Source organism: Rhinoderma darwinii, chromosome 4, assembly GCF_050947455.1.
Source record: "Rhinoderma darwinii isolate aRhiDar2 chromosome 4, aRhiDar2.hap1, whole genome shotgun sequence".
NCBI classification, from domain to species: Eukaryota; Metazoa; Chordata; class Amphibia; order Anura; family Rhinodermatidae; genus Rhinoderma; species Rhinoderma darwinii.
The window spans coordinates 93501966-93516112 of NC_134690.1; the positions used below are offsets into that span (position 1 = coordinate 93501966).

General features: G+C 42.0%; 1 protein-coding gene across 1 annotated transcript in view; it reads right to left on the reverse strand.

Annotated features, from left to right (window-relative positions):
- Window positions 1-14147, reverse strand: part of PASK (PAS domain containing serine/threonine kinase) — a 145622-nt gene that overhangs the window by 56144 nt on the left and 75331 nt on the right. The gene's annotated exons all lie outside the window — the stretch shown is intronic.

Genomic DNA, 14147 nt, shown 5'->3' on the forward strand with positions numbered 1-14147 from the left:
AATAATTACTGCTTTTTAATTTAATACATTTTTCTAGACCTCTGACTGACCTCCCCTATACCCCTCCTGATTTTCCATCCCCCCTTTTCCACTCCCTCTCTCCATTTACTAATTATGATTTTTGTTTGTTCTTCTCATTCTTGTAATGATTATACGATATATGTTCTGGCTCACTGAAGTATCAATCGATGCATGTTGCATATTTTTCTTTTGTGTTCTTGACTTGTATTTCCCTATTTTATTGTAAAATATCAATAAAATTTGTTGAAAATAAAAATAAAAGGATGTTCAAAAAACTATGCCAATCTAAAGTAGACATATGGGGGATGTTAATTAGCAACAATTTTGTGTGGTATAACTGCCTGTCTTACAAGCAGATACATTTAAATTGAGATAAATACACATTTTTGCAATTTTTCGCTAAAATGTGGTGTTTTTCACAATTAAATACTGAACGAATCGAGAAAATTTTGCCAGTAACATAAAGTCCATCGCTTGGATAGGTAAAAGCATTCCGACGTTAAAAAACAAAACAAAAAAAAAACAACAACATTTGCCCTCCGAATAGCCTTTAACCCTTTAATGACCGCCGATACGCCTATTCACTGCGGTCATTAAGGGGCTTTATTCTGGGCCATCGCCTTTTCACGGCGGCTTAATCAACGACCTGCACGGGTGTCCCGTGCATGCTGGAGCGGGTGCTCGGCAGTCTAATGACAGCCGGGCTCCTGCTCCAACAGTAGCGATCAAAGTTACTTCGATCGAGGGGCGTGGCCTGAATGCAGAGTGGAACGGTCGCATTTGCTTGAGCTCTGCTTCGAGACCTCTTAGCGACGACGTTAGCAATGGTTCACAACTTCTTACCTTCTCACTTTCGCTCCTGGGGAGTTCAGCATGATGACCCTTAAGAAAGGATTGAAATCGGACCCCTCGCGACTCATGGACTTCTTCGCTTCCAGAGGCCCTCAGGCTGGTGCCGACGCGCCATCTTCAGATGACTCCTCTCCCGCTTCCTCCTCCAAGGGTGATGTCGGCGCTACAGAGCCCTGCCCATCTGGAACGCGTGAGTCCTTACCTTGTATTGGCCTGCATGCTCAGAGTCCTTCGAAGCTGCAGAGGGGATCCGAGCTGGTCCAGCTGCCTTCTGACGCCAACATGGCGGAGTCTGTTCACGTTCTGCCACGTGCAGTTACTCTTCCGGGAAGTCCTACAAATGAACAACCCTGGCTGGTGCATGAGGCCCTGAGCCAGGGTGAGGTAATCTTGCCGATATCCTCACCTATCGACCCTATTGCAGACATTCGTCCACAGAGCAGATTGCCTCGGAGCTCCTTATCAAAACTATGATTTTAGCGCTCAGAAGTTCTTTCCAGCATGACTTGTCACGCTACTCCGGCAAAATGTCGGCTGCCATTGATGACCTAGGGGAGTGAGTGGACCATGTGGAGAACAAAATGGGCGATCTGACTCGAGCTCACAATGATATAGTGGATGCTCACCAGTACCTGGAGGAGGAGATGCAATTTCTCAAATGTAAGTTGGCTGATTTGAAAGATCGGAATAGGCGGCAAATTTCGAGATATCCCTGAATCGTTCCACTGTCTGAACTTATTGCTTTCTTGCAAGGCCTAATTAAGGAACTGATCCCGTCATCTTTACATAATGACCTGGTTATTGATAGAGCTCATAGGCTCCCCAAGCCGAAGTTCCTGTCTCCTGAGATCCCTAGAGATGTAATTGCAAGAATTCATGTCTTTCAAACAAAAGACCTTCTTATGGCTAAAGTCCCACGGTTTGCAGACCCTCCCTCCGCCATATGAAAAGATCCATTTGTATGCCGATTTATCTCAAGCGACAATACAAACGAGGAAGAAATTTACACCTCTTACTCTACTTTTGAGAAAAAATAAATGTGGCTTATAAGTGGGGATATCCTACGAAGTTACTCATTCATAAAAATTGCGTTACACATGCCTTTGGGAGCCTGGAGGAAGGATCTTCCTTGCTTGTCCGATGAGGACTCTAGATGGACTCCACGACTTTGCCTACTTCAAAGGGATCGCCTTCAAGGATTTCAGTGGATTGGCTTCAGAGTTCCAGTCATCGTTGATTCTATGTGAAGTTTTTCTCTTTATTGAGTTCTAATAGGATGGTCTTCAGGTAGACTTTTTTCCCCCAAGTTTTGAGTGATAGCTCACCATACGGTTTGGTGAAGTCACTTTTGTTGCTCCAGTTGCTGCATTGTATCTCTTGCTATGTATGTACTGCTGTTTACCCTCCCTGATTCTTCCCTTTCCCATCCCATATGCTTATGTGATTGGTTCTCGTTGTTATGGCGAACAAACTAACCTCCTTAAATGTAAAGGGCTTAAACTCCCCATTCAAAAGAGCTTGTTTTTGGAGAGACACTTTGTCCTCTAATACAGACGTCCTTTGCTTACAGGAGACCAATTTCTCTCAATCCCATTGCCCAAAACTTAGTCACAGGAAATTCCCTGTTATTCATATGTCTAACGCTGGTAAGAAAAAGGCCGGGGTGCTGATAGCATTACGAGACTCTGTTTCTTTTCAGTTGCAGGATAGTGTGTCTGATGAGGGGGGGGGGAGATTTCTCGCAAATTCATTTTCTGAACAAAACCATGCGTAAGATTCGCAAGATTGCTAAAGGTAAAATTATTATGTGCGGTGATTTCAACATTATTCCGGATGCCGCTTGGGACACTACTAACCAGGACAGGACATCTCTGCCTACTCTCTCCTCTTGGATTCATAGGGAGAATTTGTATGATAATTTTAGATGCTTAAATTCGTCTTCTAGAGAGTATACCTTTTATTCCACTAGACACAGAACCTTCTCTAGAATAGATTTCCTTTTGGTGCATAGGGGGTCCCTTCAGTGTATCGCATCATCTGAGATTGGACAAACAACCTGGTCGGATCATGCCCCGATTTACCTTTCCATCTCCCTATCCCAAGCTCTTTCCTCCACCTTTTCGTGGCGTAATAATACCTATCTCATGAGTATCCCCAAATATAGAGATGTTATAGCTGAACATTTGAAGGAATACTTTATATTAAATAGTTCCTCTGAGATTAACCCCGTTACTCTATGGAACGCACATAAGGCGGTTATTAGGGGCTTAATGATTCAACAAGGGGCCCGTTATAAAGAGCAGAAACGTTCGGATTTAGAGTCTCTTCTCACACAACTGCGGTCTTTAGAAGGGCAATTGCAACACGATAAGTCGCTACATATTCAAAAGGAGCTCATGTTCCTAAGGCATAAATTGAGGGGTCTTCTACTGGATGATTACGATAGGCAGATCACTTCCCTACGTATGTCCTATTATACTTCGTATAATAAAGCGAGTAGGTTGATGGCACATAGAATTAAGCTTCACCAGCTGAAGTCGAAAATACCACACTTAACCCCTTAATGACCAGCCTATTTTAAACCTTAATGACCAAGCCATTTTTTAAGTTTTTCCATCGTCGCATTCCAAGAGCTATAACCTATTTTTGCGTCGACATAACTGTATAAGGTCTTGTTTTTTGCGGGACAAGTTGTATTTTTTAATAGCACCATTTTGGGGGACATATTATTTATTGATTAACTTATATTAACTTTTATTTGGGGGGGAAATAGAAAAAAAACTGAAATTTCGCCCATCTTTGTCGCGTCTTAAATTTACGCTGTTTACCGTGTGATATAAATAACACAATAACGTTATTCAGCGGGTTGTTACGATTGCAACGATACCAAATTTGTATAGTTTTTGTATGTTTTACTACTTTTACACAGTAAAAACGCTTTTTTTTCAAAATTATTTGTTTTTGTATCTCCAGATTTGAAGAGCCGTAACGTTTTTATTTTTTCGCCGATGCGGTTGTATGAGGGCTTTTTTTTTGCGGGAAGTCTTGTCGATTTTATTGGTACCATTTTGGAGTAGATGCGATTTTTTGATCACTTTTTATCACATTTTTTTAAAGTCAGGATTCACAGAAAACAGCAATTTTTCCATAGTTTTTTTTATTACATTTTTTACGGCGTTCACCGTGCGGGTTAAATAATGTAATAGATTTATAGTTGGGGTCTTTACGGACGCGGCAATACCAAATATGTGTAACTTTTTAACTTTATTTAGTTTTTTTAATAGTAAAGCATTTTGTAAGGGGAAAAGCTGGGTTTTTCATTTTTTTTCACATTTTTTTTTTAAATTAACTTTATTAAACTTTTTTTTCACTTTTTTACTAGTCCCACTAGGGGACTATAATATGCGATTCTGCGATCGCATTTATAATACACTACAATACTTTTGTATTGCAGTGTATTACTGCCTATCCGTTTAAAACGGACAGGCATCTGCTAGGTCATGCCTGCGGCATGATCTAGCAGGCATTCACCACAGGCAGCCCTGGGGGCCTTTATTAGGCCCCCGGCTGCCGTGGGAGACACAGACACTCGGCGATCGTATCGCCGGGTGTCGGTGGGAGAGGGAGCTCCCTCCCTCTCCCAAAAACTACTCAGATGCGGTGCACGCTATTGTGCACCGCATCTGAGGGGTTAAACGGGTGAGATCGATACTAATATCGATCTCACCCGGCAGAGCAGGGACGCCCCCAGCCCTCAGCTACCTCTGGCAGCTGAGAGCAGGGAGATTTGACAGCTCCCTGCTCTGTTTACTTATTCCGATGCCGCGACGTAAAAAGTCTATGGCATCGGAATAAGGCCCGTTAGTGACCGACGTAAAAAGACGATGGGCCGGTCACGAACGGGTTAATTTCACAGGATACTGGGACAAAACTTACTAACCCTAAAGATATTGCGTATCAATTTAGGTCCTTTTACTCTAAATTGTATAATTTGACCAACGACAATTCCACTCCCCAACCCCTTGAACACGATATAAACAGTTTTTTGGGATCCATAGATCTTCCATCTCTTTCTGCAGATCAATTGGAAATCTTGAATATCCATATTACTCCACTTGAACTCTCCAAAATTGTTGGATTGTCTAAATCCAATAAAGCCCCAGGTCCTGACGGGTTCTCCAATGAATACTATAGATCTTTCGCTCCTATTCTTACACCCCATTAGCTTCTGTTTGTAACCTTGCTATGTCCTCTGGGAAACTTCCCCAAGAGATGCTTCAGGCTACGATTGTAACTATCCCTAAACCAGGCAAGTCTTCCGATACTCCAGCCAACTTTAGACCTATATCTCTTCTCAACTGTGACACTAAATTATACGCCAAACTTTTGGCTTCCCGTTTGATACATATTCTTCCTACAATAGTAAATTCCGACCAGGTTGGTTTCACCAAGGGGAGACAGGCCCCAGATGGGAGAAGACGGATTATCAATCTTTTGGACAGGGTGGGACGCCTTCTTTCTTCCTTACAATGGATGCAGAAAAGGCGTTCGACAGGATTCATTGGGGATTTGCCTTTTCCACTTTGAGTAAATTTGGGTTTGCAGGAAACATTCTACGGGCTATACAGGCTTTGTATACATGTCCTTCAGCTAGGGTTCTTATGAAAGGAACTCTTTCTACCCCCTTTCTAATTACTAATGGGACTCGCCAGGGGTGCCCGCTTTCACCACTATTGTTTACATTGGTAATGGAATATCTTGCAAAATCTCTAAGTTCAAACATGCATATTAAAAGGTATTCCGGTAGGGTTTCAGCAACATAAGCTGGGTTTATTTGCCGATGACGTTATATTGACACTTACTGACCCTTTGTCATCCCTGAGAGAAGTGACTAATGTTATTTCTAGTTTTGGTGGGGTTTCTTATTATAAGATAAATGCCTCTAAGTCTCAGATATTGGGTTTGAATGTTGGGTATGCTTTGAAGAGAATCATACAGACCGAATTCCCTTTCCAGTGGGAGTCTGGTTCTATTCCCTATCTGGGGGTTCGTCTTAGTTATCCTATCTCCAAGCTCCCTAAACTTAACCTTCTGCCCCTCATGTCAACCCTTCAGGATATCTCCAAACATGAACCATCATGGCTGGGACGTAATGTATGCTAGAAGATGTTTATTCCCCCGAAAAGATTGTATGTTCTTCGCACGCTAACTGTTCCTATTCCCTCTTCGTTACTTATGAAATGTCAAACTCAACTTCGGTCCTTTATATGGGGAAGTAAGCAACCCAGAATAGCAGCTTCTGTTCTTATGGTACACATTGGTAGAGGAGGGTTGGGGGTTCTTAATATACTGAAGTACCACAAAGCATTGTTGATTAAACAATAGGGAGCTTGGATATCCCCCACTTTGGCTTCTGCTTGGCCTTCATTTGAGCAACATATATTTGGGAGCAGTTCTCTTCGTAGTGTTTTGGTGGCCTACGCTGTGAATCCTTTATTTCCCCTTCCAAAGAATCCTACTGTACAGGCCTCCCTTCAGGGCTGGCTCTCCCTCCTTTCAGCTTCCTCCAACCTTAGTAAGGGTGAGCAGATACAAATCCCTATATATGATTTGGAACTCATGATTCCAATTTTGGGTATTAAGAGCTGGACTAGTAAGGGACTACATAGTCTCTCGGATTTGTTTCATGGGGATTCTCGCAGGTCATTCACGGATTTGGTCTCCAGGTTTGGAGTTCCTGACCGGGATGTCTATAAATATTTACAGATTAAGACATGGTTAGCATCTTTCCCCAGTAAAGTAGTTAATCTACTGGAGGTTATTAGTAAACATTTATCTGATCCTAACAAAGGGGATTTGAGCCATACTAGAAAAATGTATGATATCCTGAACGGGGATGTGGGGATTGTCAAGCGAGCTCACTTTCTAAATTAAGAGAAATCTTGGTGAAACCTATCCACCGAAACAATGGGCTAGAACACTTAGATGGACTATGAAGTCCTCCCTTTGTTCAAATCTCCTGGAAGTATTCCACAAAGTACTAATGCGCTGGTATTATACACCTTCTAAATTGGCCAAAATTTATCCCCAGTCTTCTGACCGTTATTGGCAATTAAGTGGGCAAGCAGGTTCCATATTCCATATTTTTTGGGAATGCCCAGTATTACGAAACTTTTGGCTCAATATCTTTGGTTTGATTAATAATATTATAGGGGTTGTTATTCCAAACAAACCTGCTTTGGCAGTGCTGTCGTTGGGGGTGGAGGAGATACCATCAGATTTTAGATGACTAGTTTGTCATATTTTGCATTCCGCAAAACTTATCATAGCCAGAGCTTGGAAATCCTCTACGTCCCCTACTTGTACCGAGCTGATAAACATGGTGTCAACGCATTGTATTTATGAACGTCTTTTTTATTTCAGACAACACAGGTATTCTTCCTTTGTTGATTTTTGATTAACCCCTTCGCGCTCAGCGACGTAATAATCCGTCGCGCTAACTGTATCGTTAGCGCTCAGCGACGGATTATTACGTCGCGGGGATAACGGCCATTTCGGCCGTCCTCCCGACACATGCAGGAGCTGTGACAGCTGCTGTCTCGTACAGCAGCTGTCACAGCTCCTACAGCGGGGACCGATCGCTGTGTCCCCGCTGATTAACCCCTTAAAAGCCGTGTTCAATAGTGATCACGGCTTTTTAGGGGTTAAGCTACAATCGCCAGCCTGCTACGCGATAGCGGCTGGCGATGGTGGCTATGGCAACCGGACACCAAACAATGGCGTCCGGCTCTGCCATCGACGGAAGCCTAGTGGGTCCTGACAACGTCAGGACCCACTATGCTTGCTGTCAGTGAGTAGCTGACAGTTCTAATACACTGCACTACGCATGTAGTGCAGTGTATTAGAATAGCGATCAGGGCCTCCTGCCCTCAAGTCCCCTAATGGGACAAAGTAATAAAGTTAAAAAAAAGTTAAAAAAAGATGTGTAAAAATAAGAAAATAAAAGTTTTAAAAGTATTAAAAGTAAAAATCCCCCCTTTTCCCTTATCAGTCCTTTATTATTAATAAAAATATATAAACAAACAAATAAACTATACATAATTGGTATCGCCGCGTCCGTAACGGCCTGAACTACAAAATTATTTCGTTATTTATCCCGCGCGGTGAACGCCGTAAAAGAAAATAATAATAAACCGTACCACAATAACAATTGTTTGGTCACTTCACCTCCCAAAAAATGGAATAAAAAGAGATCAAAAAGTCGCATGTCCCTAAAAATGGTACTGATCGAAACTACAGTTCGTTACGCAAAAAATAAGTCCTCGCACGGCTTTATTGATGGAAAAATAAAACCGTTCTGGCTCTTAGAATAAGGTAACACAAAAAGTGAATGATTGTTTACAAAACGTATTTTATTGTGTAAACGCCATAAGACATAAAAAAAACTATAAACATCTGGTATCGCCGTAATCGTATCGCCCCGCAGAATAAAGTGCATATGTCATTTATAGTGCACGGTGCACGCTGTAAAAAAAATAGATTAAAAAAACAATAGTAGGATTGCTGTTTTTTAGTCACCACGCCACCTAAAAATAGAATAAAAACTGATCAAAAAGCCGCATGCACCCCAAGAAAACTACAATGGATTCCTCAAGGGGTCTAGTTTTCAAAATGGGGTCACTTTTGGGGGGTTTCCACTGTTTTGGCACCACAAGACCTCTTCAAACCGGACATGGTGCCTAATAAAAAGGATGCCTCAAAATCCACTAGGCGCTCCTTTGCTTCGGAGGCCGGCGCTTCAGTCCATTACTGCACTAGGGCCACATGTGGGATATTTCTCAAAACTGCAGAATCTGGGCGATACGTATTAAAGAGGCTCTGTCACCACATTGTGCAACCCCTATCTGCTATTGCAGCAGATCGGCGCTGCAATGTAGATTACAGTAACGTTTTTATTTTTAAAAAACGAGCATTTTTGGCCAAGTTATGACCATTTTCGTATTTATGCAAATGAGGCTTGCAAAAGTACAACTGGGCGTGTTGAAAAGTAAAAGTACAACTGGGCGTGTATTATGTGCGTACATCGGGGCGTGTTTACTACTATTACTAGCTGGGCGTTCTGAAGAGAAGTGTCATCCACTTCTCTTCACAACGCCCAGCTTCTGGCAGTGCAGCACTGTGACGTCACTCACAGGTCCTGCATCGTGTCGGCACCAGAGGCTACAGTTGATTCTGCAGCAGCATCAGCATTTGCAGGTAAGTAGCTACATCGACTTACCTGCAAACGCCGATGCTGCTGCAGAATCATCTGTAGCCTCTGGTGCCGACACGATGCAGGACCTGTGAGTGACGTCACAGTGCTGCACTGCCAGAAGCTGGGCGTTGTGAAGAGAAGTGGATGACACTTCTATACACAACGCCCAGCTAGTAAAAGTAGTTAACACGCCCCGATGTACGCACATAATACACGCCCAGTTGTACTTTTACTTTTCAACACGCCCAGTTGTACTTTTGCAAGCCTCATTTGCATAAATACGAAAATGGTCATAACTTGGCCAAAAATGCTCGTTTTTTAAAAATAAAAACGTTACTGTAATCTACATTGCAGCGCCTATCTGCTGCAATAGCAGATAGGGGCTGCAAAATCTGGTGACAGAGCCTCTTTAAGTTGCGTTTCTCTGGTAAAACCTTTTGTGTTATAAAAAAAAATGGTATAAAGAGGATTTTCTGACAAAAAAATTTTTTTTATTTCACCTCTACTTTGCTCTAAATTCCTGTGAAACACCTAAAGGGTTCATAAACTTTCTAAATGCTGTTGTGAATACTTTGAGGGGTCTAGTTTCTAAAATGGGGTGTTTGATAGGGGTTTCTAATATATAGGTCCATCAAAGCAACTTCAAAACTGAACTGTAACCTAAAAAAAAATAAAAAATCAGGCAATACTTGGCTTCTTACATCATACTGATAATGAGCCGTGCCCACCCCGAGATGACCCCAGTTTTGACCGTTTGTATAAACGGAGACCCCTATTAGACCGTTTCAGTGCCCGGTTTTCCCAAGCATACACCCCCAAGAAGTGTATTTCTATTGATGAGTCCTTGGTGGATTTTAAAGGGAGGGTTCAATTCCGCGAGTACCTGCCGGGTAAGAGGGCAAGGTATGGCGTGAAGATGTATGAGCTGTGCGAGAGTGCATCAGGGTATACATACAGGTTTAGGATATATGAAGGGAAGGACACCAGTGCTCAGCCCCCAGAATGCCCCCGCTTACTGGGAGTTAATGCAAAAATTGTGTGGGATTTGGTACACCCACTGCTGGACCAGGGTTACCACCTCTACCTGGATAATTTTTATACCGGCGTCCCACTCTTCAACTGCCTCGCTTCCAGTCCTGTGGCATGCGGCACTGCTAGAAGAAATCTGAGAGGCCTCCCTAAGACTCTGCAGGGCAAACAAGAAGGGGTGAGCGCAGGGCACATTCTAGCAGCAACATATTGTGTGTCAAGTACAAGGACAAGAGAGATGTCACAACAGTACCCATGTACCTGTACGAGGTACCAGTACAGCGACCCCTAAACCAGACTGCATCCTGTACTACAATAGGTAAATGGGAGGGGTGGACTTGTCAGATCAAGTCCCGAAGCCCTACAGCGCCATGCGCTGTGGTATAAGAAGCTGGCCGGGCACATCATACAGATGGCATTGTACAATGTGTACGTGCTACGTCGATGTACAGGCCAGAGGGGAACTTTCCTGGAATTTCAAGAGGTGATTATCAAGAACCTAATCTTTAGGGACCAGGAACGGGGGGGGGGGGGCACCCAGTACTTCTGGAAGCGAGGCCACACGCATCGTACCAGGGCAACACTTTCCAGGAGAAGTTCCCCAAACTGGCAAGAAGGGAAAAAGTCAAAAGAGGTGCAAAGTCTGCTATAAGAGGGGTATAAGGGAGGACACAATATATCAATGTAACGCGTGTCCCGAAAAACCAGAGCTCTCTATGAAAAAGTGTTTTAACATTTATCATACATCCCTTGTTTTATAATTTACCCCAATTCTACTTACCCTGATGCACTCCGCACAGCTTATCCCCCCTTATCTTTCCCTTCTGAGCCCTGCTGTGTGCCCAAGCAGCTGATAACAACCACATTGAGGGTATTGCCATACCCGGGAGAACCCACATTACAGTTTATGGGGTGTATCTCTCCGGTCAAAATGCTCACTACACCTCTAGATGAATGCCTTAAGGGTGTAGTTTTTAAAACGGGGTGACTTCTTGCGGGTTTAAACTGTACTGGGGCTTCTGCACACATGACTTTGCACGAGAAAATCCCCAGTAGGCCAAATGGTGGTCCTTTCGTTCTGAGCCCTCCCATGGGCCCAAACGGCAGTTTATCACCACAAATGGGGTATTGCTGCACTCAGGACAAATTGCGCAACAGAATGGGGTATTTTATTTCTTGTGAAAATAAGAAATTTTCAGCCAAAACTACATATTATTGGAAAAAATTAATTTTGTTTTAATTCCAAGCCCAATTCAAATAAGTTCTGTGAAAAAACTATGGGGTCAAAATGGTCACAACACCCATAAATGAATTCCTTGAGGGGTGTAGTTTCCAAAATGGGGTCACTTCTGGTGGGTTTCCATTGCTTTGATACCTATGGGGCTCTGCAAATGCGACATGGCACCCGAAAACCAAACCAGCAAAATCTGTACTCCAACAAACACATAGCGCTCCTTTCCTTCTGAGCCCTCCCATGGGCCCAAACAGCAGTTTATCGTCACAAATGGGGTATTGCCGCACTCAGGACAAATTGGGCAACAAAATGTAGTATTTTATTTATGGAGACAATAAGAATTTTTGAGCTAAAACGACATATTATTGGAAAAAATATTATTTTTTTTAATTCCCAGCCCAATTCAAATAAGTTCTGTGAAGAAACTATGGGGTCTAAATGGTCACAACACCCATAAATGAATTCCTTGAGGGGTGTAGTTTCCAAAATGGGGTCAGTTATAGTGGGTTTCCATTGCTTTGATACCTCTGGGGCTCTGCAAATGCGAGATGGCACCCGAAAACCAAACCAGCAAAATCTGCACTCCAAAGAACACACAGCGCTACTTCACTTCTGAGGCCTCCCATGGGCCCAAACTGCAGTTTATCGCCACAAATGGGGTATTGCTGGACTCAGGAGAAATTGGGCAACAAAATGGGGTATTTTGTTCCCTGTGAAAATAAGAAATTTTGATAAAAAATGACATCTTATTGGAAAAAATTTAATTTTTTTCATTTCACAGCCCAATTCAAATAGGTGCTGTGAAAAAATTGTGCGGACAAAATTGTAACAACAACCATATTTGAATTCCTTGAGGGGTGTAGTTTCCAAAATGGGGTCACTTCTGTGGGTTTCCATTGCTTTGATACCTCTGGGGCTCTGCAAATGCAACATGGCACCCGAAAACCAATCCAGCAAAATCTGGACTCCAACAAAAACATAGCGCTCCTTTCATTCTGAGCCCTCCCATGGGCCCAAACGGCAGTTTATCACCACAAATGGGGTATTGCCGCACTAAGGACAAATTGGGCAACAAAATGGGGTATTTTGTTCCCTGTGAAAATAATAAATTTTGATCACAAATGACATCTTATTGGAAAAAATTTCATTTTTTTAATTTCACAGCCCAATTCAAATAGGTGCTGTGAAAAAACTGTGCGGTCAAAATGGTAACAACAACCATAAATTAATTCCTTGAGGGGTGTAGTTTCCAAAATGGGGTCACTATTCGGGGATTCCTACTGTTTTGGCACCTCAACACCTCTTCAAACCTGGCATGCTGCCTAAAATATATTCTAATAAAAAAGAGGACTCAAAATGCACTAGGTGCTTCTTTGCTTCTAGGGCTTGTGTTTTAGTCCACGAGCGCAGTAGAGCACATGTGGGACATTTCTAAAAACTGCAGAATCTGGACAATACATATTTAGTAGTGTTTCTCTGGTAAAACCTTCTGTGTTACAGAAAAAAAATGAATAAAATTGAAATTCAGCAAGAAAAATGAAATTTGCAAATTTCACCTCCACTTTGCTTTAATTCCTGTGAAATGCCTGAAGGGTTAAAAAACTTTCTAAATGCTGTTTTGAATACTTTAAGGGGTCTAGTTTTTAAAATGGGGTGTTTTATCAGGGTTTCTAATACATAGGCCCCTCAAAGCCTCTTCAGAACTCAAGAGGTACCTTAAAAAAAAGGATTTTGAAATTTTCTTAAAAATATGAGAAATTGCTGTTTAGGTTCTAAGCCTTGTAACGTCCAAGAAAAATAAAAGAATGTTCAAAAAACGATGCCAATCTAAAGTAGACATATGGGAAGTGTGAAATATTACTATTTTGGGTGGTATAACCGTCTGTTTAACAAGCAGATGCATTAAAATTCTGAAAAATGCTATTTTTTCCAAATTTTCACTAAATTTTGCAATTTTTCACCAATAAACACTGAATATATCGACCAAATTTTACCACGAACATGAAGCCCAATGTGTCACGAGAAAACAATCTCAGAATCGCTTGGATAGGTTTAAGCATTCCGACGTTATTACCACATAAAGTGAAATATGTCAGATTTGAAAAATGGGCTCTGAGCCTTAAGGCCAAAACTAGGCTGCGTCCTTAAGGGGTTAATGTGTATGAGATGTCTTGATGGATCTTTTATTTTCCTTTTTACCTTTCCTGTCCTCCTTTTCTTTCCTTTCTGACCCTGTCCTTTCCAGATAATTTGTGTTCCTCCTTGGTCGGCGGTCGACCGTTTTTCTTCACGGTTTTGTTCACGGTTGCCCTTCTCTATTGGTGTATATGGCTTTGTTAAAAATAAAGTTCAAAGATGAAATTTAAAGATGAAAAAAGTTTACTTCGATCGTGGCCTTCTAACCCCTCATATGCCACGGTCATTAGCGACCGCTGCATTTGAGTTGTTTACAGATGGAGGGAGCTCCCTCTGTCATCTATCGGCAGCCCACAAATGCAAGAGGCATGTCATAATAGATGCCTGTCAGTATTACACTGACAGGCAGTAATGCTCTAGTATATGAAGTATACCAAAGCATTATATCTGCAATCTAAAGATCGCATAGTGAAGTCTCCTAGTGGGACTGAAAAAATAATTAATGTGAAATAAAAATCCATAATAAAAGGTACACGTATAAAAAAAATTCCCATAAAAAAATGTTTTTTAGTAAAAGTGTAAAAATAAAATAAAAAGTACACATATATGATATTCCCGCAA